Source organism: Acinonyx jubatus, chromosome A3, assembly GCF_027475565.1.
Source record: "Acinonyx jubatus isolate Ajub_Pintada_27869175 chromosome A3, VMU_Ajub_asm_v1.0, whole genome shotgun sequence".
Classification (NCBI taxonomy): Eukaryota; Metazoa; Chordata; class Mammalia; order Carnivora; family Felidae; genus Acinonyx; species Acinonyx jubatus.
This window is the reverse complement of record NC_069388.1, coordinates 84,023,684-84,051,361: the sequence shown is the minus strand read 5'-3', so window position 1 is coordinate 84,051,361 and position 27,678 is coordinate 84,023,684. Positions and strand designations below refer to the sequence as shown.

The window sequence follows — 27,678 nt, the reverse complement described above, 5'->3', positions numbered from 1 at the left end:
CAGGTCATGATCTCAGGGTTGTGGCATTGCTGAACATAGAGCCTGTTTAAGATTCTCTGTCTCTCTCTGTCTCTCTCTGTCTCTCTCTGTCTCTCTCTCTCTCTCCCCCTGAACCCTCTTCCCTGCTCATGCTCCCTTTCTTTCTCTCTCAAATAGCTCTCTTTCTTTCTCTCTCAAATAAAAATAATTTAAATAATTTCGAAAAATAAAAAGAAATTTCAGTTTTTTAAAAAAACTTCAGGCTTTGTAAGAGAAAGTACACAAGCCATTCAACCAATTAGTATTTGTAACTGACATCCAGGTGTCCAGATGGAGTAGAGGAGATAAATGGATGCCTTCACTTGTGTGCGCTTTGCCATATGCACAGACACCACGGACTTTGGAACAGCATTCCTGGTACCTTTGAAACACAAGAAACAAATCAAGTAAGGGGACATTTGCATCTTTGCTGACTCAGCTGACAACAACAAGAAACCAGTCCCCAAAGGCAAATGCACATGAAGAGTGACTATCCAGAGAAGGTGGGAGGGAATCAACTGGAAAGGTATTTTTCCAATTTTTTATAAGACTGGGGGGCCTGAAGTAGCATCCACATAGAGAGAGAGAGAGAACATTCAGTACTGATGCATGAACGCATAACGATAGCCACAGAAATGTGTGCAAAATGTACAGGTAACAGGATAGCATTCCACATATTAATACACGGTTCCTATGTCAAGTTATAGAACATTCCAGCATCCTACAAGATTCTCTCCTGCAGGGGCGCCTGGGTGGCTCAGTCAGTTAAGCGTCCGACTCCAGCTCAGGTTATGATCTCGCAGTCCATGGGTTCGAGCCCTGAGTCAGGCTCTGTGCTGACAGCTCAGAGCCTGGAGCCTGTTTCAGATTCTGTGTCCCCCTCTTTCTCTGACCCTCCCCTGTTCATGCTCTCTCTCTCTCTGTCTCAAAAAAATAAACAAACGTTAAAAAAATTTTTTTTAAAAGATTCTCTCCTGCAATTTTACAGATTTTATACTGTGCCCCCAAAAGTGAACAATATATTCTCCCTTTTATAAACATTAATTTTGCCAGGTCTTAAACTCCACATAAATGGAATCATGCAGTATGTAGTCTTTGGGGGCTGGTTTCTTTCATGTGGCATCCATGAGATGAATCTATGCAGGGTAATAATTTGAAATATTATCAGAAGCACTTTTTATTCCTGGTAATTTGTATTGCCCCCTTAGCCTCTTCAGAGGGGTGAACAAAACCCAGCCACCAAAAAAGGAAACAGTGTTCAGATTTTAGTTCCAAACTAAGCTTTGATACTTATTTTAGAGATAATAGTTATGAAAATTGATGTTTTAATTAGCAAGTGCTAGGTTTTACTGAGAGAAGAAAGGAATTTTATGTTCACTTGGGCCAAAGCTATAGGACCAGATAGAGTTCATTTGAAAGTTAACTAGACACTAAGGAAATATACGGGTAAGATATATATAAGAACACTTCCTGAAATACAGGAAAGGCTGTTTTCAAAAAATACATACTAATTCTGCTTGAAGTTAGTGACTCCACTTCTTGCCTGTTGGTCCCAAGACACAAGGAATTCAAATGCCCAGGTGGCAGCAACAACTTGCAGTTTAGTGGGAACTTTGCTGCTCCTTCTAGCAAGAATGTGTTCCCTGGGGATGAGAACCTCTAACCTGCAGAGTCCAGAGTTGCAAGGACCAGTAGCCCAAAGTCATCTGGTGGGTTATTGGGCATGACGGTAAGTAAAGCTACTCCTGCATCTACCCATTGGTTCTCAGACACAGTATCACATAGAGGTCTCTGATTCAGTTGATAACACCACGTCCTTGGTGGTAGTCTCCATCTTTGTGGAGTGTTGCTCTGAACTGTCACTTCAGCTGTGCTTTCAGTAGGCCATTCCAATGTTCTACCATTCTAGAAGTTTCTAGATGGTACCATATGTCATAGGACTAATGGACCCCATGGTAACAGGTTCATTTCCTCACCTCCCTCATTGTGAAATGAGTCGGCTATTTGGATGTTATGCTGTATAGGGTCCCATGCCTTAGATCAGGCACTCTATAAACCCTTGGATAGTGATTCTGGCTGAGGACTCTGGACAGTAAAGGAAAATTCACACTCAAAACTGACATCTATTCCTATGAGAATAAATCATTGGCCCTTCCAAGATAGAAGGTGTTCAATGGAGTCAACTTGCCAAATGACTTGTTAGCCTCCTTGAAGAACAGTGCCATACAGAGAGCTCAGAGCATCATGCTCTGTTACTGACAGGTTTCGCATTCCCAGGAGGAAGTAGCTAGATGAGCCTTGGAGAGTGGAAGTCTATACTGTTGGCACTAGGCATAGCCTCCATCTCTGCCACTGTGACCACTCTATTCATGTCCCTGTTCTGCCAGTTCTAGAGTAGACCAGGAACTGGCTAACATCAAATAGCCAACTAATTTTGGGGTGAATGCTTTTTGCGGGGTATTAACAAATGATACAAACACCTTCAGACTTCAGGCCTACTCCCATTACGTCCATACGCCACTACCCCAGACTTTCTTGTCTATGATCTTTTTCTTTTTTTTGTTTTCATTTGAATGAGATTGTATTGATTTTCATATTAGTTTCTGAGCATACAAATGTTCCAAAGATATTCTGCAAATATCACAGTAATATGCCTAATACATTTTAACATGATAGGAGAATTTTTTTAAAAGGTGGGTTGAATAATACCATAATTAAAAGGCACACACATATACATACACACATAAACACAAACACCTATGTATGTGTTTTACCAGATAACAATTAATCATATAATGTAGATTTTTAAAAATAAGTCAGGGATATCTAAAAACAATATAGAGCCATGTTCATATGAAGTATAATTCTGTAATAAAATGTAGATAATTGTTCAAATGTTTCTAACTAGTAAGAATTGAGAAAGAAGCAAATCCAAATTTGGGGAAAAAATCACTTGTAATAGCCTTTCAATGTGATATCTAGATTTTAAAGGGCACAGTAGAAACTACCTCAAGTAGATAACATTTTTCTTGAATTTTTCAACATCTGTGGAATTTCCTCACTTTGAAAAGATCGTGAAATTATAAGACCAAATTAACATTTATATAATTTCACGAAACTAGAGGTCTATGTTCACTAGTTGGAATTATAGAAGACTACTGTGTGTGTGTGTGTGTGTGTGTGTGTGTGTGTGTGTGTGGTGTAAGGGGTGTTTGTGTGTGTTTGTGTGTATACACGTATGCATGTAAATGGTGTCTAAAAAGGCTTTATATCAATGTAAAAAATATACAATGAGACTTATATGCTACTTTTTAGTGATGCAGTGATCATTGTTGGATTTAATTTAATAAGGTTAAATTATTTATTATTATTGCATTTTTGCTCTAGTATATGTGTCTATACACATACAGAAAGTTCTTAACTTTTTTTCATGCCATGAACCCCTTCAGCAGTCTGGGGAAAGGCGGTGAACCAGCCTTTTTTCACAATATTGGTTTAAAATGTCAAAAATAGGGGCGCCTGGGTGGCGCAGTCGGTTGGGCATCCGACTTCAGCCAAGTCACGATCTCGCGGTCCGTGAGTTCGAGCCCCGCGTCGGGCTCTGGGCTGATGGCTCAGAGCCTGGAGCCTGTTTCCGATTCTGTGTCTCCCTCTCTCTCTGCCCCTCCCCCATTCATGCTCTGTCTCTCTCTGTCCCAAAAATAAATAAATGTTGAAAAAAAAATTTTAAATGTCAAAAATAAAATACATAAGATTACAAAGGATATCAATTATATTGAAATGCAATCATCAAAATATATTAAAAACCTAATTTATATGCTTCTTTATTAAAGCATGACATGACAACAGCTAGTGGTGTGCCTAAAAGTTTATGGCAGTGGGAAACATAAATGGTACTTTGAGATACTCGTGACGATTGTGATGCAATATCAAAATGTCTGTGACATCTATTGTTCACAATGTCACAGGTAATGCTAATACCACTGTGAAGTGCTCACTACTTTCAAAGTGAAAAGAAACACTTCATTTCATTTAGCATTCCCTTTAAAAAGGGATTTGTCGATCGTGGAGTCAGTGTAAGGTTAGGCTGTGTATCTGAGACCTTTCTTCCTTCTTTAGGAAGGCCTGGATTGCTATATACTTCCCTCTTATGACCGCCTTTGCTGTGTCCCAGAGGTTTTGAGCTGTAGTGTTATCATTTTCATTGGCTTCCATGTACTTTTTAATTTCCTCTTTAACTTCTTGGTTAGCCCATTCATTCTTTAGTAGGGTGTTCTTTAGTCTCCAAGTGTTTGTTATCTTTCCAAATTTTTTCTTGTGGTTGATTTGGAGTTTCATAGCGTTGTGATCTGAAAATATGCATGGTATGATCTTGATCTTTTTGTACTTGTTGAGGGCTGATTTGTGTCCCAGTATGTGATCTGTTCTGGAGAATGTTCCACGTGCACTAAAGAATGTATATTCTGCTGCTTTAGGATGAAATGTTCTCAATATATCTGTTAAGTCCATCTGGTCCAGTGTCATTCAAAGCCAGTTTTCTTGTTTATTTTCTGTTTAGATGATCTGTCCATTGCTGTAAGTGGGGTGTTAAAGTTCCCTACTATGATGGCATTATTATCAGTGAGTTTCTTTGTTTGTGATTAATTGATTTATATATTTGGGTACTTCCACATTTGGAGCATAAATGTTTACAATTGTTAGGTCTTCTTGGTGGATTGACCCCTTAATTATGATATAATGCCCTTCTTCATCTCTTGTTATAGTCTTTATTTAAAGTCTAGATTGTCTGATATAAGTATGGCTACTCCAACTTTCTTTTGTTGACCATTCTCATGATAGATGGTTCTCCATCCCCTTACTTTCAATCTGAAGGTGTCTTTAGGTCTAAAGTGGGTCTCTTGTAAACAGCATATAGATGGATCTTGTTTTCTTATCCATTCTATTACCCTGTGTCTTTTGATTGGAGCATTGAGTCCATTGACGTTTAGAGTGATTACTGAAAGATATGAATTTATTGCCATTATGTTTCTTGTAGAGTTGGAGTGTCTGCTGGTGTTCTCTGATCCTTTCTAGTCTTTGTTGCTTTTGGTCTTTTTTTGTTGTTGTTGTTCATCTTTTCTCCCCTCAGAGAGTTCCCCTTAAAATTTCTTGCAGGGCTGGTTTAGTGGTCACAGACTGCTTAATTTTTGTTTCTCTGGAAAACTTTTACTCTCTCCTTCTATGTTCAATGACAGCCTAGCTGTATAAAGAATTCTTGGCTGCATATTTTTCCGATTCAGCACATTGAATATATCCTGCCACTACTTTCTGGACTGCCAAGTGTCTGTGGATAGGTCTGCTGCAAACCTAATCTGTCTTCCTTTGTAGGTTAAGGACTTTTTTTTTCCCTTGCTGCTTTCATGTTTCTTTCCTTGCCACAAATTTTTTGTGAATTTGACTATGCCTTGTTGATGGTCAGTTTTTTGTTGAATCTAATGGGAGTCCTCTGTGCTTCCTGGATTTTGATGTCTTTGTCTTTCCCCAGGTTAGGAAAGTTTTCTACTATGATTTGCTCACATAACCCTTCTACCCCTATTTCTCTGTCTTCATCTTCTGGGACCCTATGATTCTAATGTTGTTCCTTTCTAATGAGTCACTGATTTCTCTAATTCTTAAATAGTGCTCTTTTGCCTTAGTCTCCCTCTTTTTTTCTGCTTCATTATTCCCCATAAGTTTGTCCTCTGTATTGCTGATTGGCTGCTCTGCCTCATCCATCCTTCCCACTGTGGCACCATTAAAAGGTTGCAGCTCAGTTATAGCATTTTTAATTTCATCCTGACTAGCTTTTATTTCTTTTATCTCTGCAGAAAGGGATTTTAATCTATTTTTCACCCCAGCTAGTATTCTTATTATCGTGATTCTAAATTCTGGTTCAGACATCTTGCTTGTATCTGTGTTGGTTAAGTCCCTGGCTGTCGTTTGTTCCTGTTCTTTCTTTTGGGGTGAATTCCTTTATTTTGTCATTTTGAAGAAAGAAAAGGAATTAATGAAGCAAACAATTTTTTAATTAAAAAAATTATAATTAAAAAATTAAAATTAAAAAATTAAAAACAACACACACCAAAAAAATCAAATAAATGATGCTAGTTCCTAGGTGTGTTTTCATCTGGGTGTTGAAAGAGGCTTCATAGATTAGAGAAAAAAAGGGAAAAAGAAAAAAAAGTGTTTGAAAATTTGAAAAAATGAATACAATGAAATGGAATAAAATGAAATGATGGAAACAAAATAGAATTTGAAGAATTTACAAAAAAGTAAAAAATATAGTAGAAAAAAATTAAAGAAAAATATTTTTAATAAAAATTGAAAATAAAAATAAATTTTTTCCCTTTCTGTATTCAAGAAAAAGAAAAGAAAAAAAAAGAAAATTGAATAGATGGACCAGCAAACAGACTTGAAATACGATTGAAATTACATTGTTTTCTTCTAGAAGTCAAACTATGAAGCACTTTATAGTCCATAAACTAAGCAGGAGGAGAGATTTGAGGTGTTCCTGAAGAGCCGGGTTGGACCAGTCGGTTGGGCTTAGTGTAATGGTTCCATTCTCCACTAGATGGCGCCGCTTAGCTTACTAGGGTGGATTGTTGTAGCGCTTGTAGGTGTGTGTGCGTGCATGCGCGGGAGCGGTGAAAAATGGCGTCACCCAGCTCCCAGTCTCTAGTATTGGAACTCCGTTCTCTGCGATCAGCAATTGTGCACCCGTCCTCCATCTCTGGCTTCCATCCACTTCCCGCTTTTACCCTGTCGGTGACCAAGCCGTCAGGTTGCCAGGCAGCACCTCCCTCCTGAGTTTTATCTCAGATGCGGCTGTTTTCCCTACCCGTGCTTCTGAGGGACTGCAGCTATGACCAGTTCTACCCCTTTACGGGAGGGTCTCATCGAGCAATGGGCAGGTGCCAGCCACACCCAGGAACGTTTGAGACTGCGCTGCTGCCAATACCCAGAAACTGCGGCGGGCTGCCAGCCCACCCCAGAAAAAGTTCACACGATCGTCTGGCAGCAGTCTTTCAGGGATTATGGAAAATCACAACACACATCTGGCACCAGGATTCTCTCATAAAAACCTTGTTCCACCACCAACGGCTGTGGTTGTTCTCCAGGATCTGCTGGTACCTTTGCCTGTGGGGAGTACTCCCAGAAGAGGAACCGCTTCTCCCCATGTGGCCCAAAGACCCTGGACTTCACTCTGCTCCTGGGGATTCGCCCTTCTCACCAGAGCACCGCCAGGTATTGAGCTGCAGAGTTTCAGACTCTGTGCTCCCCTGTTTATTTCCCATATTCTCCTCCACCCCCTGCCCGCCTCCTCTCTCTGGATGCAAAAACAGCTCCTTGCCCTCAGAGGCTTCTGTCTCCCCCAGTTCACCTCTCTGCGCCACATACCTGCTGAGTTCTGTGGTTCAGGTTGTGCAGATTGAGTTCTGTGGTTCAGGTTGTGCAGATTGTGGTGTTAATCCTCAAACCAGTTTTCTAGGTGTGCAGGGTGGTTTAGTGTTGATCTGGCTGTATTTCATGGATGCGAGACACAAAACTTCCATGCTGTTCCGCCATCTGGCTCCTCCCCTGATCTTTTTCTTTATAGGACCCTGACCACACCATCTGCCACTTCATGAGTCCATGTATATTATCATCTTGGGCCACTTCTTCTTCCACACAAAGTTCAAAACACTCTCCATTAGGAGGATTACCCTTTGAGACTGATATTCATGACCACCCCTGTCAGATCTATATGGCAGTCTGAAGGCTTTCTCTGCCCAACTCTGATTCTTTTTTCTTTCATCTTGTATGGGATTACCACCTCCCCTTCTCAGCAAACCTCTTCCACTCCTAATTCTGTCTCAATTTCTGCTTTACAGAAAACCCAGCTGATATATTCTCCCTTTGGATGAGCAGTGTTCAGGGTAATGGAGAGGGAAAAGCTGTGTGCATGTGCAGGATGTGAGGCTATACGTTGACTGTGAACAGTAAGTGCTTAATGTCAGGGGCAGGTAATGAGAACAAGATAGAAGGAAGAGTTCAGAATGAGAAGGGGTGAAAGAATGTAAGTCTTCTCTACCCTTCAGAAGTTTTGGAAACATTGGTGAGGTGGTTAGATTTCTCAGGTATACAGGAACAGAGTCGTTTTGTTTGGATGCTAAAAGAAAAGGTAACCTTAGAAGGCTGGAGAATTCCTGCTACAGTAGATGTTAAAGGTAGCAAGAGATTTGAATGACATCCAGAGGAAGACTGTGAGGAATAAGAGAAAATGTAACATTGATTACAAGTGCAAAATCTGGGTTTGAATCCCATCTCTGCTGTTCTAACTAGTCGCGTAAATTTGTCCAATTTACTTCACCCTTCTGAGCCTCGGTGCCCTTATCTGGGAATAACAGAAGGAACTGCCTCAGAGGGTTAGTGTGAAGTTGGAATAAAACAGTGCTTGCTAAGTACCTAGCACGGTGCTGGGCCCAGGCTACCTATTCTGTAAGTGGTTTGTTTTTGTATTAAATCCAAGGAAGCTCCAAAATCACATGTGTCACTCCTCAAGGAATTAATGATAGTGTGCATCTTTCTCCAGAAGAATTGCAAAAATGAGGTTAAAACTGTGCTGCCCAAAGTGTACCAACTTTGCCTTTGCAAACAAATCTACCGTGCATAAAATAATTTCAATCCCCCATTTGTTCCCCAGGAAAGACAAAGGGTGCAAAGGATGTTAAAGAAGCACGACCAGGGTTTTTCATTATTCTCTCATACAAAAATATATTAGTGCTGTAGCTCAAGCACAACCCGTAGTTAGAGGGACTTTCAAAAAGAGGGACACACTTACTCAGCGCATTAGAAGGTATGTACTCCTTCAACCTTACAGGTGCCACATGGCAAATTAAACACCTCATATACCCTTGTATGGCATTATGCTGAACATGTATCATAGCGTTTCTTCAGTGCTTTAAAAAAAATTTTTTTTTAATGTTTACTCATTTTTGAGAGACAGAGAGAGACAGAACATGAGTGGGGAGTAGCAGAGAGAGAGGGAGACAACAGAATCTGAAGCAGGCTCCAGGCTCTGAGCTGTCAGCACAGAGCCTCTTGAGGGGCTTGAACTCACTGACTGTGAGATCACGACCTGAGCCGAAGTCAGTCATCCAACTGACTGAGCCACCCAGGTTCCCCCATCAGTGCTTATTTAAATATTTAGGCAAGCTACCATGAGAAAGTGGGAGATCTCCAAATTGTTTAACACCCCCCACCCCCAGCCTCGTCAGGGGCATGCATTTATGTATGGGCATACATTTATTTCCTGGTTTTTATAGTTTTGATTTGCAGCTATTAACTGCAAAAGCAATTTACATTGCATCTGGGGACTAATGGGAAACGGAAAAGGAAAGCCCCAAAGTGGAGGAAGCCCCAGGAGAAACCTGTGTTCCATCCCAGGACCTGAAATTTTGCTCTGTTGCTTCTAATTTCCCACACCAAATACTTCATGCCTTGCTCCCCTTTGCACAGACCTTGGCTTCCATTCCCTGACCATGTGCCTCACATTAGGCATGTATACTGTCTCGTCAGTCCTCCAGGGTTCTTCTCCTAAACTGTCATGCTGATAAGGATCTTCAAATTAGTAGTTTGTACGGGAAGTGGCCCAAAGACCACCAAGCAGGCGAACTTTTATATTACATGCATTAAAAGTTTGTTTTGCCTGGTGATTTCTCACCCTAGTACATGTAATAATAACTTTTGGGGCTTTTATTAAAGTATTTGCATAAATTTTTAATGTAATATTTACATTAACCCTATGTAGTATTACTTACATACCCATTTTGCTGATAAAGAAATAGGGGCTAAGTAACTAGCTGAAGGTCATCTTATGAAGAAAAAATGCTCTGTTGCTAAACTGCCTCCTGGTGATAACTCCCTGGGAGAGATTAAACTTGCAGGGAGCCTCACAGTCATTACTCAGTTCCTTCTATTATTGAAACAGTCCCTAGGAATGTGGCTGGACATTAGTGCCTTCATACCTGCCCATATTTCCACTTCTGAAACAGGTGTACATTCTTTTTTAAAATCAGGAAAACATAAAGATCTATAAAAAGGAAAATGTATTAAATGAATCAATAAGAAAGATCCTCTGACCTTCTGCAGGAACACACTATTCTTATTTTTCAAAATGTTTAACCCTTGAAATCCTCATTCCCTACTGCAGCTCATTACAAATTTTAATACACATAGGACATCACCCAGGGATCTAATTAAATTGCATGGCCTGACTCAGAGATCTGGGTTGGAGCCCTGGCTTTCTGGAACAGACTGCCAAGGGATGCTGAAACTGTGGTCTGTGGACCCAGCTTTTAGTTGCACTTCCACATTTTTATGCTGCTGCCAACACCTAGCCTTTTGCCTACACCAGGAACCTAACGCCCCAGCCCCACTCAGTGCTCTAGGGTCTTTCTGTATCCCACACATGCCCTCACTGGGTTATTCCATTCAGGTTCCTTGTTCTTGCCTTAGGGTCATTAAGGACTCTGAGGTCAAGGGCTTTTCTCACTCCATGCTCTTTACTCTCAAATGATTCTCCAAAATGTTATTCCAAACCTCCTCTGTCCTCAGGCTCCAACAGTTCCTCTCACTCAAATCCCCCTGACCAGGAGACTTCATCTCTCACTTCAGAGAGACATCAGAGGGCATTCAGGCTAAGCCTTGTCTCCTTTCTTCCTTCCACCTCTAAAGGACTCTATTGCTACATGTGCCTTTATTTCCTTTTCTGCATCAGTGGTGTCCCTCCTGCTTTCCATGGAAACCCTCTCTGGGCCAGTGATCGAATCCTTCTTCACCCACCCAAACCCACCTTCCTCATTTTCCTCCTCTCTTCTTCTTTCCAGCATATTCCTGCCCTCAATCGATGCCTTACAAATATACAGCCCCTCACTAGGACAGCACTTGACTCCAGCCACTCCTATGAACTCCACCTCCACTTGGATGGCTCAAAACAAGTCCCGTATAAGCACAATGAAACCCCTGATCCCTACCACCATACCACACCCCATATCTGCACCTCCTCCAGTCTTCCCATATCAGGAAATGTTTTTACTGTTTATGTAGTCACTCAGGCCAAAAACCTAAGAGTCACCCTTCATTTTTCTTTTCCCCTTATCCTCAGCATCATTTAGCGTACCCTATTGGAGATTCTACCACCAAAACATATCCCAAATCTGACCCCTTCTCCCCATTTTCTGGGCTACCTGTCTGGTCTAAGCCATGCTTACCCCTTTGCTGAATTATTCAGCAGCTTCTCATTAATGTGTCCAAGCTTGAACTCATGCTTTCTTCTACAATCCATTCTTCACAGAGCAGCCAAAGAGAATTTGATAGTTGTAAATCTGATCATGTCACTCCCCTATTTAAAATCCACCAATGGTGTCTGTTCTCGTAAACATGGAATAAAATTCAAAGTCCTTCCCTGTGTCTCTCTGATGTCTCCTATCACTCTCCCCCTAGTGTATCAAGCACTAGACACACGGTCCTTTGGGTTCCTTGAACATATGGTGCTCATTCCTGCCTCAAGATCTACACACCTTCTTGGGGCGCCTGGGTGGCGCAGTCAGTTAAGCGTCCGACTTCAGCTCAGGTCACGATCTCGCGGTCCGGGAGTTCGAGCCCCGCATCAGGCTCTGGGCTGATGGCTCGGAGCCTGGAGCCTGTTTCCGATTCTGTGTCTCCCTCTCTCTCTGCCCCTCCCCCGTTCATGCTCTATCTCTCTCTGTCCCAAAACTAAATAAAAACGTTGAAGAAAAAAAAATTAAAAAAAAAAAAGATCTACACACCTTCTCTTTCCATAAACAGCTATGTGCTTATTTCATGCCTCATTTTATTTTCATCAATACCACTTTCAATATCTGAAGTTGTCTTCATTGTTTACAGACTATCCCTCCACACTAGAATGCAAGTTCTGTAATACTGGGGATCAGGCCCACCTTATTCACCTAGCAGTGAACAAGCACATAGTAGGCTCTAATAAATATGGCCCTAGTAAACAAATAAATGAATGAGTTACCTATTATTCCTGGAAGCTACAAACCAGTTCTCTACTCTATAATTCACTGTAACAAACTTCTAGAATGAATAGTCTGCAACCACTCCTTCCCCTTTTCACTAGCCCCACCCCATTTTCTCTTTGTGACTTTTCCCTTGGCCTCCTTCTGAAACTGCCCCTTGAAGGTCACCATGGTGCATTAATCACCAAGCCCAACTGCCTTTTTGAAGCCTCAGCCTCCTTAGGCTCTATGCATTTGATACTTTTGACCACTTCCTTTTTCTTGTAGAATCACCCTTCTCCCTAGGCTTCTAACAGTCTTCTATAAACCACACCTTTAACAATCCCTTTACTGGCTCGCCTTCCTGCTGCCTATCTCCACCATGGTTCTTCCCAGTTGTTTGACATAAAGCTGTGTCAATTTCCTTTTTTTTTTTTATTTACATCCAACTTAGTTAGCATATATTGCAATAGTGATTTCAGAGGTAGATTCCAGTGAATTATCCCCTATGTATAACACCCAGTTCTCATCCCAACAAGTGTCTTCCTTAATGCCCCTTACCCATTTAGCTCACCGCCCCCCCCCCCACCCACAGCCCCTCTGGCAACCCTCAGTTTGTTCTCTGTATTTAAGAGTCTCTTATGTTTGGTCCCCTCCTTGTTTTTATATTATCTTTGCTTCCCTTCCCTTATGTTCATCTGTTTTGTATCTTAAATTCCACATGAGTGAAGTCATGATATTTGTCTTTCTCTGGCTGACTTATTTCACTTAGCATAATACCCTATAGCTCCATCCACATTGTTGTAAATGGCAATATTTCATTCTTTTTGATTGCCGAGTAATACTCCATTTTATATACATACCACATCTTTTTTTTTTTAATTTACATAAAAATTAATTAGCATATAGTGCAACAATGATTTCAGGAGTAGATTCCTTAGTGCCCCTTACCCATTTAGCCCATTCCCCTCCCACAACCCCTCCAGTAATCCTCAGTTTATTCTCCATATTTATGAGGCTCTTCTGTTTTGTCCCCCTCCCTGTTTTTTATTATTTTCATTTCCCTTCCCTTATGTTCATCTGTTTTGTCTCTTAAAGTCCTCATATAAGTGAAGTCATGATTTTTGTCTTTCTCTGACTAATTTTACTTAGCATAATACCTTCCAGTTCCATCCATGTAGTTGCAAATGGCAAGATTTCATTCTTTTTGATTGCCAAGTAATACTCCATGGTATATACATACCATTTTTCTTTATCCATTCATCCACTGATGGACATTTGGGCTCTTTCCATACTTTGGCTATTGTTGATAGTGCTGCTATAAACATGGTGTGCGTGTGTCCCTTCAAAACAGCACACCTGTATCCCGTGGATAAATGCCTAGTAGTGCAGTTGCTGGGTCGTAGGGTAGTTCTATTTTTAGTTTTTTGAGGAACCTCCATACTGTTTTCCAGAGTGGCTGCACCAGCTTGCATTCCCACAAACAATGCAAAAGAGATCCTCTTTCTCCGTATCCTCGCCAACATCTGTTGTTGCTTGAGTTGTTCATGTTAGCCATTCTGATAGGTGTCAGGTGGTATCTCATTGTGGTTTTGATTTGTATTTCCCTGATGATGAGGGATGTTGAGCATTTTTTCATGTGTCGGTTGGTCATCTGGATGTCTTCTTTGGAGAAGTGTCTATTCATGTCTTTTGCCCATTTCTTCACTGGATTATTTGTTTTTTGGGTGTTGAGTTTGATAAGTTCTTTATAGATTTTGGATACTAACCCTTTATCTGATATGTCATTTGCAAATATCTTCTCCCATTTTGTTGGTTGCCTTTTAGTTTTGCTGATTGTTTCCTTCACTGTACAGAAGCTTTTCATTTTGATGAGGTCCAAGTAGTTCATTTTGCTTTTGTTTCCCTTGCCTCTGGAGACGTGTCAGGTAAGAAGTTGCTGCAGCCAAGATCAAAGAGGTTTTTGCCTGCTTTCTCCTTGAGGATTTTGTTGGCTTCCTGTCTTACATTGAGGTCTTTCATCCATTTTGAGTTTATTTTTGTGTATGGTGTAAGAAAGTGGTCCAGATTCATTCTTCTGCATGTCGCTGCCCAGTTTTCCTAGAACCACTTGCTGAAGAGACTGTCTTTATTCCATTGGATATTCTTTCCTGTTTTGTCAAAGGTTAGTTAGCCATACGTTTGTGGGTCCATTTCTGGGTTCTCTATTCTGTTCCATTGATCTGAGTGTCTGTTCTTGTGCCAGTACCACACTGTCTTGATGATGACAGCTTTGTAGTATAGTTTGGAGTCTGGGATTGTGATGCCTCCTGCTCTGGTTTTCTTTTTCAAGATCGCTTTGGCTATTCAGGGTCTTTTCTGGTTCCATACAAATTTTAGGAGTATTTGTTCTAGCTCAGTAAAGAATGCTGGTGTTACTTTGATAGGGATTGCATTGAATATGTAGATTGCTTTGGGTAGTATCAATATTTTAACAATATTTGTTCTTCCTATCCAGGAGCATGGAATCTTTTTCCATTTTTTTTTTTGCATCTTCTTCAATTTCTTTCATAAGCTTTCTATAATTTTCAGTGTATAGATTTTTCACCTCTTTGGTTAGATTTATTCCTAGGTATTTTATGGTTTTTTGTGCAACTGTAAATGGGAGCGATTCCTTGATTTCTCTTTCTGTTGCTTAATTGTTGGTGTATACGAATGCAACCGATTTCTATGCATTGATTTTATATCCTGCAACTTTGCTGAATTCATGAATCAATTCTAGCAGTTTTTTGGTGGCATCGTTTGGGTTTTGCATGTAGAGTATCATGTCATCTGCGAAGAGTGAAAGTTTGACCTCCTCCTGGCTGATTTGGATGCCTTTTATTTCTTTGTGTTGCCTGATTGCAGAGGCTAAGGCTTCCAATACTATGTTGAATAACAGTGGCGAGAGTGGACATTCCTGTCTTGTTCCTGACCTTAGGGGGAAAGCTGTCAGTTTTTCCCCATTGAGGAAGATATTAGTGTTGGGTCGTTCATACATGGCTTTTATGATCTCGAGATATGATCCTTCTATACTTACTTTCTTGAGGGTTTTTATCAAGAAAGGATGCTGTATTTTGTCAAATGCTTTCTCTGCATCTATTGAGAGGATCATATGGTTCTTGTCCTTTCTTTTATTGATGTGATGAATCACGTTAGTTGTTTTGCAGATACTGAACCAGCCCTGCATCCCAGGTATAAATCCCACTTAGTCGTGGTGAATAATTTTTTTAATGTATTGTTGGATCCAGTTGGCTAATATCTTGTTGAGGATTTTTGCATCCATGTTCATCAGGGAAATTGGTCTGTAGTTCTCCTTTTTTTTTTTTTTAATTTTTTTTTCAACGTTTATTTATTTTTGGGACAGAGAGAGACAGAGCATGAACGGGGGAGGGGCAGAGAGAGAGGGAGACACAGAATCGGAAACAGGCTCCAGGCTCCGAGCCATCAGCCCAGAGCCTGACGCGGGGCTCGAACTCCCGGACCGCGAGATCGTGACCTGGCTGAAGTCGGACGCTTAGCCGACTGCGCCACCCAGGCGCCCCTGTAGTTCTCCTTTTTAGTGGGGTCATGGTCTGATTTTGGAATCAAAGTAATGCTGGCTTCATAGAAAGAGTTTGGAAGTTTTTCTTCCATTTCTATTTTTTGGAACATCTTCAAGAGAATAGGTGTTAACTCTTCCTTAAATGTTTGGTAGAATTCCCCTGGAAAGCCATCTAGCCCTGGACTCTTGTTTTTTGCCAGATTTTTGATTACTAATTGGATTTCCTTACTGGTTATGGGTCTGTTCAAATATTCTATTTCTTCCTGTTTCAGTTTTGGTAGTGTATATGTTTCTAGGAATTTGTCCATTTCTTTCAGATTACCCATTTTATTGGCATATAATTGCTCATAATATTCTCTTATTATTGTTTTTATTTCTGCTGTGTTGGTTGTGATCTCTCCTCTTTCATTCTTGATTTTATTTATTTGGGTCCTTTCCTTTTTCTTTTTGATCCAACTGGCTAGTGGTTTATCAATTTTGTTAATTCTTTCAAAGAACCAGCTTCTGGTTTCATTGATCTGTTCTACTGGGTTTTTTGGTTTCAATAGCATTAATTTCTGCTCTAATCTTTATTATTTCCTGTCTTCTGCTGGTTTTGGGTTTTATTTGCTGTTCTTTTTCCAGCTCCTTAAGGCGTAAGGTTAGGTTGTGTATCTGAGATCTTTCTTCCTTCTTTAGGAAGGCCTGGATTGCTATATGCTTTCCTCTTATGACTGCCTTTGCTGCGTCCCAGAGGTTTTGGGTTGTGGTGTTATCATTTACATTGACTTCCATATACTTTTTAATTTCTTCTTTAACTGCTTGGTTAGCCCATTCATTCTTTAGTAGGATGTTCTTCAGTCTCCAAGTATTTGTTACCTTTCCAAATTTTTTCTTGTGGTTGATTTCAAGTTGCATAGCGTTGTGGTCTGAAAATATTCATGGTGTGATCTCGGTCTTTTTGTACTGACTTAGGGCTGATTTGTGTCCCAGTATATGGTCTATTCTGGGGAACGTTCCATGTGCACTGGAGAAGAATGTATATTCCACTGCCTTAGGATGAAATGTTCTGAATATATCTGTTAAGTCCATCTGGTCCAGTGTGTCATTCAAAGCCATTGTTTCTTTGTTGATTTTTTGATTAGATGATCTGTCCATTGCTGTGAGTGGGGTGTTGAAGTCTACTACTATTATGGTATTACTATCAATGAGTTTCTTTATGTTTGTAATTCATTGATTTATATATTTGGGTACTTCCACATTTGGCGCATAAATGTTTACAATTGTTAGGTCTTCTTGGTGGATTGACCCCTTAATTATGATATAATGTCCTTTTGTATCTCTTGATACAGTCTTTATTTTAAAGTCTAGATTGTCTGATGTAAGTATGGCTACTCTGGCTTTCTTTTGTCGACCATTAGCATGATAGATGGTTCTCCATCCCCTTACTTTCAATCTGAAGGTGTCTTTAGGTCTAAAGTGGGTCTCTTGTAAACAGCATAGAGATGGATCTTGTTTTCTTATCCGTTCTATTACCCTGTGTCTTTTGATTGGAGCATTGAGTCCATTGACGTTTAGAGTGATTACTGAAAGATATGAATTTATTGCCATTATGTTTCTTGTAGAGTTGGAGTGTCTGCTGGTGTTCTCTGATCCTTTCTAGTCTTTGTTGCTTTTGGTCTTTTTTTGTTGTTGTTGTTCATCTTTTCTCCCCTCAGAGAGTTCCCCTTAAAATTTCTTGCAGGGCTGGTTTAGTGGTCACAGACTGCTTAATTTTTGTTTCTCTGGGAAACTTTTACTCGCTCCTTCTATTTTGAATGACAGCCTTGCTGGATAAAGAATTCTTAGCTGCATATTTTTCTGATTCAGCACACTGAATATATCCTGCCACTCTTTTCTGGCCTGCCAAGTTTCTGTGGATAGGGCTGCTGCAAAGCTGATCTGTCTTCCTTTGTAGGTTAAGGACTTTTTTTCCCTTGCTGCTTTCATGATTCTCTCCTTGCCTGAGTATTTTGTGAATTTGACTATGATATGCCTTGTTGATGGTCGGTTTTTGTTGAATCTAATGGGAGTCCTCTGTGCTTCCTGGATTTTGATGTCTGTGTCTTTCCCCAGGTTAGAAAAGTTTTCTGCCATGATTTCCTCACATAACCCTTCTACCCCCATTTCTCTCTCTTCCTCTTCTGGGACCCCTATGATTCTGATGTTGTTCCTTTTTAATGAGTCACTGATTTCTCTAATTCTTAAATCATGCTCTTTTGCCTTAGTCTCCCTCTTTTTTTCTGCTTCATTATTCCCCATAAGTTTGTCCTCTGTATTGCTGATTGGCTGCTCTGCCTCATCCATCCTTCCCGCCGCTGCATCCATCTGTGATTGCAGCTCAGTTATAACATTTTTAATTTCATTCTGGCTATTTTTTATTTCTTTTATCTCTGCAGAAAGGGATTCTAATCTATTTTCAACTCCAGCTAGTATTCTTATTATCGTGATTCTAAATTCTGGTTCAGACATCTTGCTTGTATCTGTGTTGGTTAAGTCCCTGCCTGTCGTTTGTTCCTGTTCTTTCTTTTGGGGTGAATTCCTTCATTTCATCATTTTGAAGGGAGAAAAGGAATTAATGAGGTAGAAAAATTAAAGTTAAAATAAATTAAAATTAAAAAATTAAAATTAATAGATCAAATACACACACACAAAAGCGAATAAATGATGCCAGATCCTAGGTGTGTTTTGTTCTGGGTGTTGAAAGAGGCTTGATAGATTAGAGAAAAAAAGGAAAAGAAGAAAAAAAAAAAGGAAATTGTTTGAAAATTTGAAAAAATGAATATACTGAAGTAGACTAAAATGAAATGATGGAAGTAAATTAGAATTTTTTTAATTTACACAAAAGTAAAAAATACAGTAGAAAAATTAAAGAAAAATATTTTTAATAAAAATTGAAAATAAAAATGAATTTTTTCTCCTTCTGTATTCAAGAAAAAGAAAAGAAGTATAAAAGAGAAAAAGAAAAAAAGAAAGAAAATTGAATAGATGAACCTGCTAACAGATTGAAGTAGGACTGAAATTACTTTGTTTTCCTCTGGAAGTTAGTCTGTGTAGTGCTTTATAGTCCACAAACTAAGCCGGTGGTGAGACTTGTGTTCTTGCAGAATGAAGTTGGCCCAATTGGGCAGGGCTCAGTGTAACAGCTCCGCTCTCCACTAGATGGCGCTGCTAGCCTACTGGGATGGATTGTTGCAGTGCTCGTAGGTGCACCTACGTATGCGTGTGCGCAGGAGCAGTGAAAATGGCACCACCCAGCTACCCAGTCTGTTCTCCCAGGTCAGGAATTGTGCACTCATCCTCTGTCTTCAGCTTTCGTCCACTCCCTGCTTTTTCACTCTCCGTGACCAAGCTCCAGGCAGTACCTCTCTCCTGAATTTTGTGTCAGAGGCGGCTGTTTTCCCCGGCCCCTGACTTCTGAAGGACTGCGGCTTTGACCTGTTCCACCCCTCTGTGGGAGGGTCTCACCGAGCAATGGCCAAATGTCGGCTGCACCCAGGAACACTTGCTGGACCCTGCTGCTCCTGGTGCCCCGAGACTGCGGCCAGGTGCCAGCCCACCCCAGAAAAAGTTCTTGAGATAGTGTAGTAGCAGTACTTCAGGGATTATGGCAAATCACAACACACATCTGGCAACAGGCTTCACCCTTAACAACCTTGTTCCAGCACCAGCAAATGTGGCCGTTTTCTGGGCTCTGCTGGGACCAGGTGGCTTTAACAGTCTCTACCAAATGTCCTTCCAGCAGTGGAACCGCTTTTCCCCATGTGGCCCGAGAACCTCCCGGACCCCACTCTGTTCCTGAGGATTCGCCCTTCCCACTAGAGCACCGCCAGGTATCGAGCTGCGGAGTTGCAGACTCTGTGCTCCCCTTATTTACAGGCTTAATGGAATTTAAACCCTCTCCTTTCTCCTTTCTCCCTTTTTAGTTTAGTCCCTGCGGCTGTTTCCAATTTTCCACTTTCTCTCCAGCTGCTTTTGGGGAAGGGTGCTTTTCCCGTATTCTCCCCCCTTCCCCAGTCTCTGTCCTCTCTCCACCCACAAAAGCGGTTCCCTACCCTCCGCGGCTTCTCACTCCCCAAAATTCACCCCTCTGCACCACGTACCTCCTGAATTCTCTGGTTCAGATTGTGCAGATTGTTGTGTTAATCCTCCAATCAGTTTTCTAGGTGTGTAGAATGGTTTAGTGTTGGTCTGGCTGTATTTCATGGAAGCGAGACACACAAAAAACTTCCATGCTGTTCTGCCATCTTGGCTCCTCCTATATATACCGCATCTTCTTTATCCATTCATCCATCAAAGGACATTGGGCTCTTTCCGTACTTTGGCTATTGTTGATAGCACTGCTATAAAAACTGGGCTGTATGTGCCCCTTCAAAACAACAAAACTGTGTCGATTTCTCAATTCTACATATTCTCCTTGGAGAAGGTCCAGGAATATCTCAGCTCTTACTTCTTTGCTCATGAGTCTAAGCAGATCTTTGCCTCTCCCCTCTCTCCTTATCTTCAAACTCATATCCCAAACCCACCTCACTCTATGACTTTCTGTTTTCTGTTAAGGAACTACTCTCCTCAGAGGATCAAGACACTAAAGTCCTTCCTGAGTACCTCTTAATGCTCACCATCTTATTCAGTTGGTACGATCTGTGGATTCTTCCTTTGCAATAGTTGTGTTCATCCTTAACTCTACTACCTACATACTATTACCTCCCATAAAGGCCAACTACAGTAGTCCCCAACTGATTCCCCTGTCCTTTGAGTCACTGTCCTACAAGATCCCTCTGTGCAGGCCCCCTTTAATAAATGGATCCCATTGCCTACAAGGAAAAAGAGAAAGCTCAAATTCTTTAGTTGTTCATTTGACACAAACAGAGCCTTAATTCAATTTTCTAGACTTTCCTCAATGTTTCCACTTTCTTATTTTTTAAGAGATTTTCTACAAATGGAAGTACAGTCTCATCCCAGTGATTATCTATGCAGTCCACAGGCATTAATCTTTATAAACAGTAAGTCCCAGAGGGCATGATCAGGTCTTGACTTTTCTGTGCCTGCATAACACCTCAGGAGATGGTCAATTAAAATTTGTTTAATCAATTTCTTTTGAAACATAAGTCTTCTAGATTCATTATTTGCAGTGCAGAACAATCAGATAATGAGAGAAGTGAACGGTTACATTAATAAATATGATTAAACCTCTGCAAACTTTAATAATATTAATAGATATGTGTACAATAAACTTTTAGCTCATTAACAAAAAGCTTTTTTCCAAATGTAGGTAAAATTCAACTACATTTTCAATTCCAGAAAGTCTTCTCATCCTTTAAAAGTGTTCTCTTGGTTTCCTATCCTATCTAGTTATCAGCTATTGATCACTTTCCCTGAACAATAAAAAGTTTCTTGAAAGAAGAGTCTACACTCCTGCATTTTTTAAAAGTACATATCTATCCAAGTTGATCTCACATTTCTTCACTTACCATAGTGGACTCTCAATAAATACTGAATGTATGAGTTAATGAATACATAGACTCTTGTTCTCCCTGGGCATTTTCACCCATTATTAGAATTTCAAATACCCATAGACAAGCTCTTGACTCTGAAATCTAAAAGTTTTGACCTTTCTTCTTTGCTCCAGTCCTATAGATCTCTAACCACTAATGGGCAGTCATTCCTAGATTCCTAACTAGAACTCTAAACTCATTATTTTTTTTAATCTAAATGTGTCCTTTTTTCCCATTACTAGGCTGTTCTTCTTTTATTCCTTACACTCATCAATGAAGTGACCATCTTCCAGGTGCTAAGTCATAAATGGGAAATCGTCTGAGACTCTTTCTTCCCCCTAAGTATCTTTCAAATCTTTCTCCTACCCTCTTTCCCTGGCAAATCCTATTCATCCTTCAAGACTTCATTCAGTTATCACCATTTCTAGGAAAGCTTCACAAAATAGCCCATTTCCCTTTCTTTATCTGCACATCATAGCATTCAGCACTCACTGGATGTTGAAATCATCATCTTAAGAGCTCTTTGAGGGCAGAGAGTAAAGCTTAGCTACCTCTTATCCAGGCACAGTTTCTGATATATGATGCACCTTCTGTAAATATTTGTTCGACTGATGATTGAAATGAACTCTTACCAGCCTCACTCTCACTGGTGTGATTCTGTCATCTCTTCCCTGGATTATGACAGCAGGTTTGACTGCCACTGTTCTCCTAGCGATGTCCAATTCTATATGCCTTTCACACTGTCATCAGAATATGCTTGTAAAACCCTAATGTGAATACTTCATAGAGAGGCCCAGGGAGCAAGAGAAACAGGAAGGGAGGCTTAACTGAAAGAGTGGGCTGTTTATCCAAGGATCACTGTGACAGGAAGGAAATGACCAAACTGGGGCATGAGTCTTCTGGCTTTATGTTGACCTCATTTACAAAGGCAAGACAATCAGAAAGCTATCTTCCTTGTGTGTCAAGACACGAAAAAAAAAAAAATCCAGGGCACCTGAATGGCTCAGGCAATTAAGTGTCTGACTCTTGATTTTGGCTCAGATCATGATCTCACGGTTCATGAGTTTGAGCTCCCCATCGGGCTCTGTGCTGACAGTGTGGATCCTCCTTAAAATCCCCTCTCCCCCACTCTCTCTGGCCCTGCCCAACTCTTGCATACTCTTTCTCTCTCAGAATAAATAATTTTTTAAAAAAAAAATACTCTAAAAAAAAAGAAAGAAAAGAAAAAAAATCTACACAGTGATATCGGATTTGCCTTTCTCCTTCTGAATTACTCCTAGACCAGAGTCCATCTAAAAGGATAAGGAAAATTTTAAAAGATTCTGATATTTGTGGTTGTTGGTTGTGGAGATGAGGAGTCTAAAGAAGGAAAATAGACATTCGTGGAGGTTTCAGAGAATAGAATATTCAGGAGGTTCACTTCTGCTGCCTTTCCTTTTCCATGTTGACCCAATCAGAATAGTGAGGACATTAATACTACAAACAATCCCAAACCCCAGTGGCTTAAAACAGCAAACATTTATTTCTTGCTCACAATATAGATCCATTATGAATTGACTGTAGGATCTGCTCCGTGTTTTTGACATCTTCACTTTAGGAAGCATCCAGACTGATAGAAGGACTACTATCTGGAACCACATTATCCATAAATACATAATACAAGCCACAAACGTGTGCCATGTGTACAATTTTAAATTTTCTAATAGCCATATTTTAAACAGTAAAAAGAAACGCCATGAGTGCTTGATCATGGGTCAGTGAGAACTTGAAGCTCCTGTGCCAGAGACTAGGGAGCTGGGTGAAGCCATTTCCAGCTCTCCCCGCCCACATGCACCACACTGATCCACTCCAGTAGCTAAGCAGTGCCATCTAGTGGTCAGTGGAACTGCACCAAGTCCCACCCAGCTGCACCCTCCAAGCACATCCCCTAAAAAATCAGCACAAATCTTTGCCCCTGCTGAGTGGATGGACGATAGAAGACTTCATAGTTTGAGTTCTAGGGGAAACTAGATCTAACTCCATTCAGGTTTCATTCTGTTTGCTGGTTCATTCATTATTTCATTTTTTTTGCTTCTGTTTTTTGTTTCAATTGTTTTTGTTGTTTTTTTCTTTCTTTTTCTTGGATACAGAAAGAGAAAAATGAATTTTTATTTTCATTTAATTAAAATTTTTAAGGAGCGCCTGGGTGGCTTGGTCGGTTAAGCATCCGCCTTTGGCTCAGGTCATGGTCTCGCGGTCCGTGAGTTCGAGCCCCGCGTCAGGCTCTGTGCTGACAGCTCAGAGCCTGGAGCCTGTTTTGGATTCTGTGTCTCCCTCTCTCTCTGCCCCTCCCCTGTTCATGCTCTGTCTCTCTCTGTCTCAAAAATAAATAAACGTTAAAATAATTTTTTTAATTATTTTTACTTTATTTTTTAATTTTTTTAAATTTTCTATTCTTTTTTATTACATAAATTTTTCAGATTTTTAAATTTTTCTTACCTTTTTCCTTTCTTTTCTTTCCCTTTTTTTCTCTATTCTATCAAGCTTCTTTCAACAAGCAGATGAAAACACATCTAGGATCTAGCTTCCTTTATTTGATTTTTGTCTTGTTTTTAATTATTTAATTTTAATTTTTTATTTTATTAATTTTTTCTTCCTCCAAAATGACAAAATGAAGGAATTCACTCCAAAAGAAAGAACAGGAAGAAATCACAGTCAGGATCTTAATCGACACAGATATAAGCAAGATCTCTGAACTAGAATTTAGAACCATGATAATAAGAATAGTAGCTGGGTTGAAAAAAAGCATAGAATCACTTTTTGTGGAGACAAAAGAAGTAAAATCTAGTCAGGATGAAATTAAAAATGCTATCACTGAGATTCAATCTTGAATGGATGGCACAATGGCAAGGATGGACAAAGCAGAGCAGTGAATCAGTTTCCAGGCATAATCTACCACCAGCCTCTGGGCTACACAGATTCCATCAGATACAAGTCAAGGTCAGAATCTTCTTGAAGCCCTTTACAGTCTGATTGGGATAAAGGGTACTTCCCACATCACCCCCATGGAGCAGAAAGGAAAATTCCATTGCACTGCAACTGCTTTCCCCAAAGAAACAGTCTCCCTGATATCCAACAGATCTCTTCAACTCTTTTAGATCCTCCAGATGGGAGAAGAGTAAACAGCAAAAGAACTGGCTATTGGCCACACGCCTTTGCAACTTTTTTTCCTATGCGTGCACCCAATGCTGTCAGTAGAGTTAGGTTTTACAAATTTTAAATACATATACAAGTACACAAGTGCATAAAAATCACATACACCCATGGGGTGCCTGGGTGCCTCAGTTGGTTACACATCTAACTTTGGCTCAGGTCATGATCTCAGGGTTCATGAGTTTGGGCCCTGCATCAGGCTCTCTACTGTCAACATAGAGCCTGCTTCAGATCTTCTGTCTCCCTCTCTCTCTGCCCCTTCCTCTACTACCTTTCTCTCTCTCTCTCAAAAATAAATATTTAAAAAAGTCATATATGCACAGGCATATATATACATATACGTGTTAGAGAATAAAATCTTTATGAACCTCAAAACCAATATATCAGCAGGGCAGAGATATTTCCATTGTTGTATCTGACCATGGAGGTTTTCCTTTATACAAAGAAAAGCCTAGAGCCCAGTTTTGTGGTTGGCTGTGGCATGACAGGAAATGTTACTGCAGCTGACAGAGCATGGGTGGTGGGTGCAATAAGCAGGGTGTTCCTGTGAAAATTAGATAGATAACCAAAAAGTGGTAAGAAACAAATATATCCTCAGTAACAGAGCAGAATGCTTAACCAGACAGATTCAAATTCAGACCTGGATTTGAATCTTATTAGGCTACTAGCCCAGGGGTCTTGGGTAACTTAATCAAACTTTTTTCCTTTATTTGCAAAATGGGGATGAAACTGCCTTCCATCACTGCTGTATAAACGGTGTACAAAAGTGTACAAACACATTTTTTTAAAGAGGAAAAAAATGTGTGCTATGTAGCAAAGTTCCTGACACTCATAGTCAGCACTAATTAAATTCCATCTCTTATTACGAAGAGGAAGTTTTAAGTGGGGGTTGAGCTTAAAACTCTGGGGCCAGCCAAACTGGGCTAGAACCCCCACTCTGACAATTCTTAGCTATGTGACCTTGGACAAGTTACTTTACCTGTCTGTGCCACAATTTCTTCTTCCATTAAATGGGAATAATATAGGGGCACCTGGGTGGCAGTTGGTTAAGTGGCAACTCTTGATTTCAGCTCAGGTCATGATCTCATACTTCATGAGATCAAGCTCCACGCTGGGCCCTGCACTGACAGCTCAGAGCCTGTTTGGGATTTTCTCTCCCCCTCTTTCTCTGCCCCTCCCCCACTCATAGTCTCTGTCTCTTTCTCAAAATAAATAAATAAGCTTTAAAGGAGAATAATATGATATAAATTTCCTAGGGTTGTTATGAACATTAACCAAGTTCCTATTTGCAAAGTACTTAGAATGGTGGATGATAGCAGACCAGAAGTATTTGCTGTCATAGCTGCAGTGATCTTCCTAAGCTCAAGTCAGTGTATAAGGAGGCTCCTGACTGTGACTAACAATTATTACATTCACTAGCCAGCTGTTTATAGAGTACCTTTAAATACAGGCACTGAACTAGGTGTTAGGAGGACCTGAAAAAATTGTAAAACACAAACACTTTTCTGACCCCAAAGACCACAAACCCTAAAACAGGAAGGATGGTTAATGACTTCAACCAACATGGTCCATGACCATTGCTAAATGCCTGGTACGAATAGATGGGAGAGAAATTCAAAGGCATAAGTTCTACTAGGAAGTGGAAGGAAGTGCGAAGAGAGAGGGAATAGCTAAACCATTATGTTGGATCTTTAAGGAAGAATAAGAATTATAGAACCAAAGAGATAGGGAACAGAACACATTAGGCCTTGGAAGTGTGTGAACAAGAGGAGGTTAGCCATGCAATGGTCTTCCCAAGGACCAGTGACGGGGAAGTATGTCTGGAATGAAAGACAGACAAAGGAAAACTCTGTTAGGGAATAGGTGAGGGCGAATTTGTGAAGGACCTTCATGCTGTTAGTGCTTCAATGTCTAAATAGGCAGTGAGGGATTCAGATAGTTTATTGGTAGTTTTTAACTTTAATGTTGACAAAAATTACCCATATATTTTATTTAAAAAAAAAGTAGAAGTTCAAACATATAGCCCCCCTCTGCACATGAATCAGAATATGCTCTGCATATGAAATCAGAATCCCTGAAGCTGAGGCTCAGGCACATGTTCAGCAAGAGAATTCCATAGGCCATTGTGACAGAGACCAAAATTTGAAACCCACTACTAAAGAGCCCTTAAAACCTGGATGACGAGGACGCCTGGATGGTTCAGTCAGTTAAGTTCCGACTCTTGATTTTGACTCAGGTCATGATCTCACAGTTCATGGTTCAAGACCTGTGTTAGGCTCCATACTGACAGTGCAGAGCCTGCTTGGGATTCTCTCTATCTCCTTCTCTCTCTCTGCCCCTCTCTCACTCATGCTCCCTTTCTCTCTCTCTCTCTCTCTCAAAATAAAATTAAGTAAATAAAACCTGGATCACCATGAATAGCTTCAAGGGCAGAGGGCTCAGAAGAAAGGAAATTAGGATTTGTTGAGTGCTCACACATGCCAGGTGTCTTACAGCTATTTTTCATTTAGTCCCAAGAACAATCCTGAAAGAAGGACATCATTATTCTCATCTTCAGTCTTAAAAGGCCAATATTTATGTTGCAAATGCAGTAAGACACAGACTGGACATTCAAACACAAGCCCCAGGCTCCAGGACCACTGTGTTTCCCACAGTATCACATAAACCTCCCAATAAACACTCGTGCATTTTCCCCTTGATACTTAACACAGCTCAAATTAAGTCAAGTAGCAAATGTGGTATCATAAACACTGCTCCCATCCTCATTGCTCTCCTCCAGTGGTGTCTAAATTTTATCTTCCCTGTGTCCTGAAACTGAGCCCAAACCACTGGGGCTGTCATTTCAAGCTGAGTTTATTTTTTACAAAACAAGCTTCTCCTAACTTTCTTTCTCTTTCTCCCACCCTTTTCTCTCCAATGTCCCCTAATCCACGCTACAGAGTTTTGAAACTCTTCATTCAGAGTAGAACACAAAAATGGAACCTGAAATCTTAAATAATTCCATTTGTGGTTTTCTTTTACCCTAACGCTGACGTAAAATGGCAACAGGGGGGTATTGTCCACAGTAAGCTTCACACAAAATCCAAAGGAAATGAGGTCTATATTCTGTTTAGCTTTTTCTTTTTCTTTTCTTTTCTTTTTTTTTCTGTTTAGCTTTTTCTAATGTCTACCACCAACACTGGGAAACTATTCATTATTTTAATCTAAACAAGTTCCTCATTCTGCTTTTGAAAGCTAGCCTCTGCTGGTAGAATTTTAGTCACTGTACGTGTTTATGTGTCCATATGCATCTACAAAAGACGCTTAATATCTTAAATTGGTACTGTATTGTCTACCTTCATGTAAAACTCTCACC

The 27,678-nt window shown here is 40.3% G+C and overlaps 2 long non-coding RNA genes across 2 annotated transcripts in view; one reads left to right on the top strand and one right to left on the bottom strand.

Annotated features, from left to right (window-relative positions):
- Positions 1-243: 243 nt before the first annotated feature.
- LOC128311218 (uncharacterized) lies at positions 244-2,203 on the bottom strand. Its single transcript, XR_008289371.1, has 2 exons — positions 1,527-2,203; positions 244-400 (listed from the first exon to the last, which is right to left on the bottom strand). It is a non-coding gene; the product is annotated as an uncharacterized LOC128311218 (long non-coding RNA).
- A 1,570-nt stretch (positions 2,204-3,773) lies between these two features.
- The window catches only part of LOC106967696 (uncharacterized), a 56,728-nt gene continuing 32,823 nt past the window's right edge, over positions 3,774-27,678 (top strand). The window contains exon 1 of the long non-coding RNA XR_001428986.3: positions 3,774-7,281. This is a non-coding gene — a long non-coding RNA (uncharacterized LOC106967696). The remainder of the gene's footprint in view (positions 7,282-27,678) is intronic.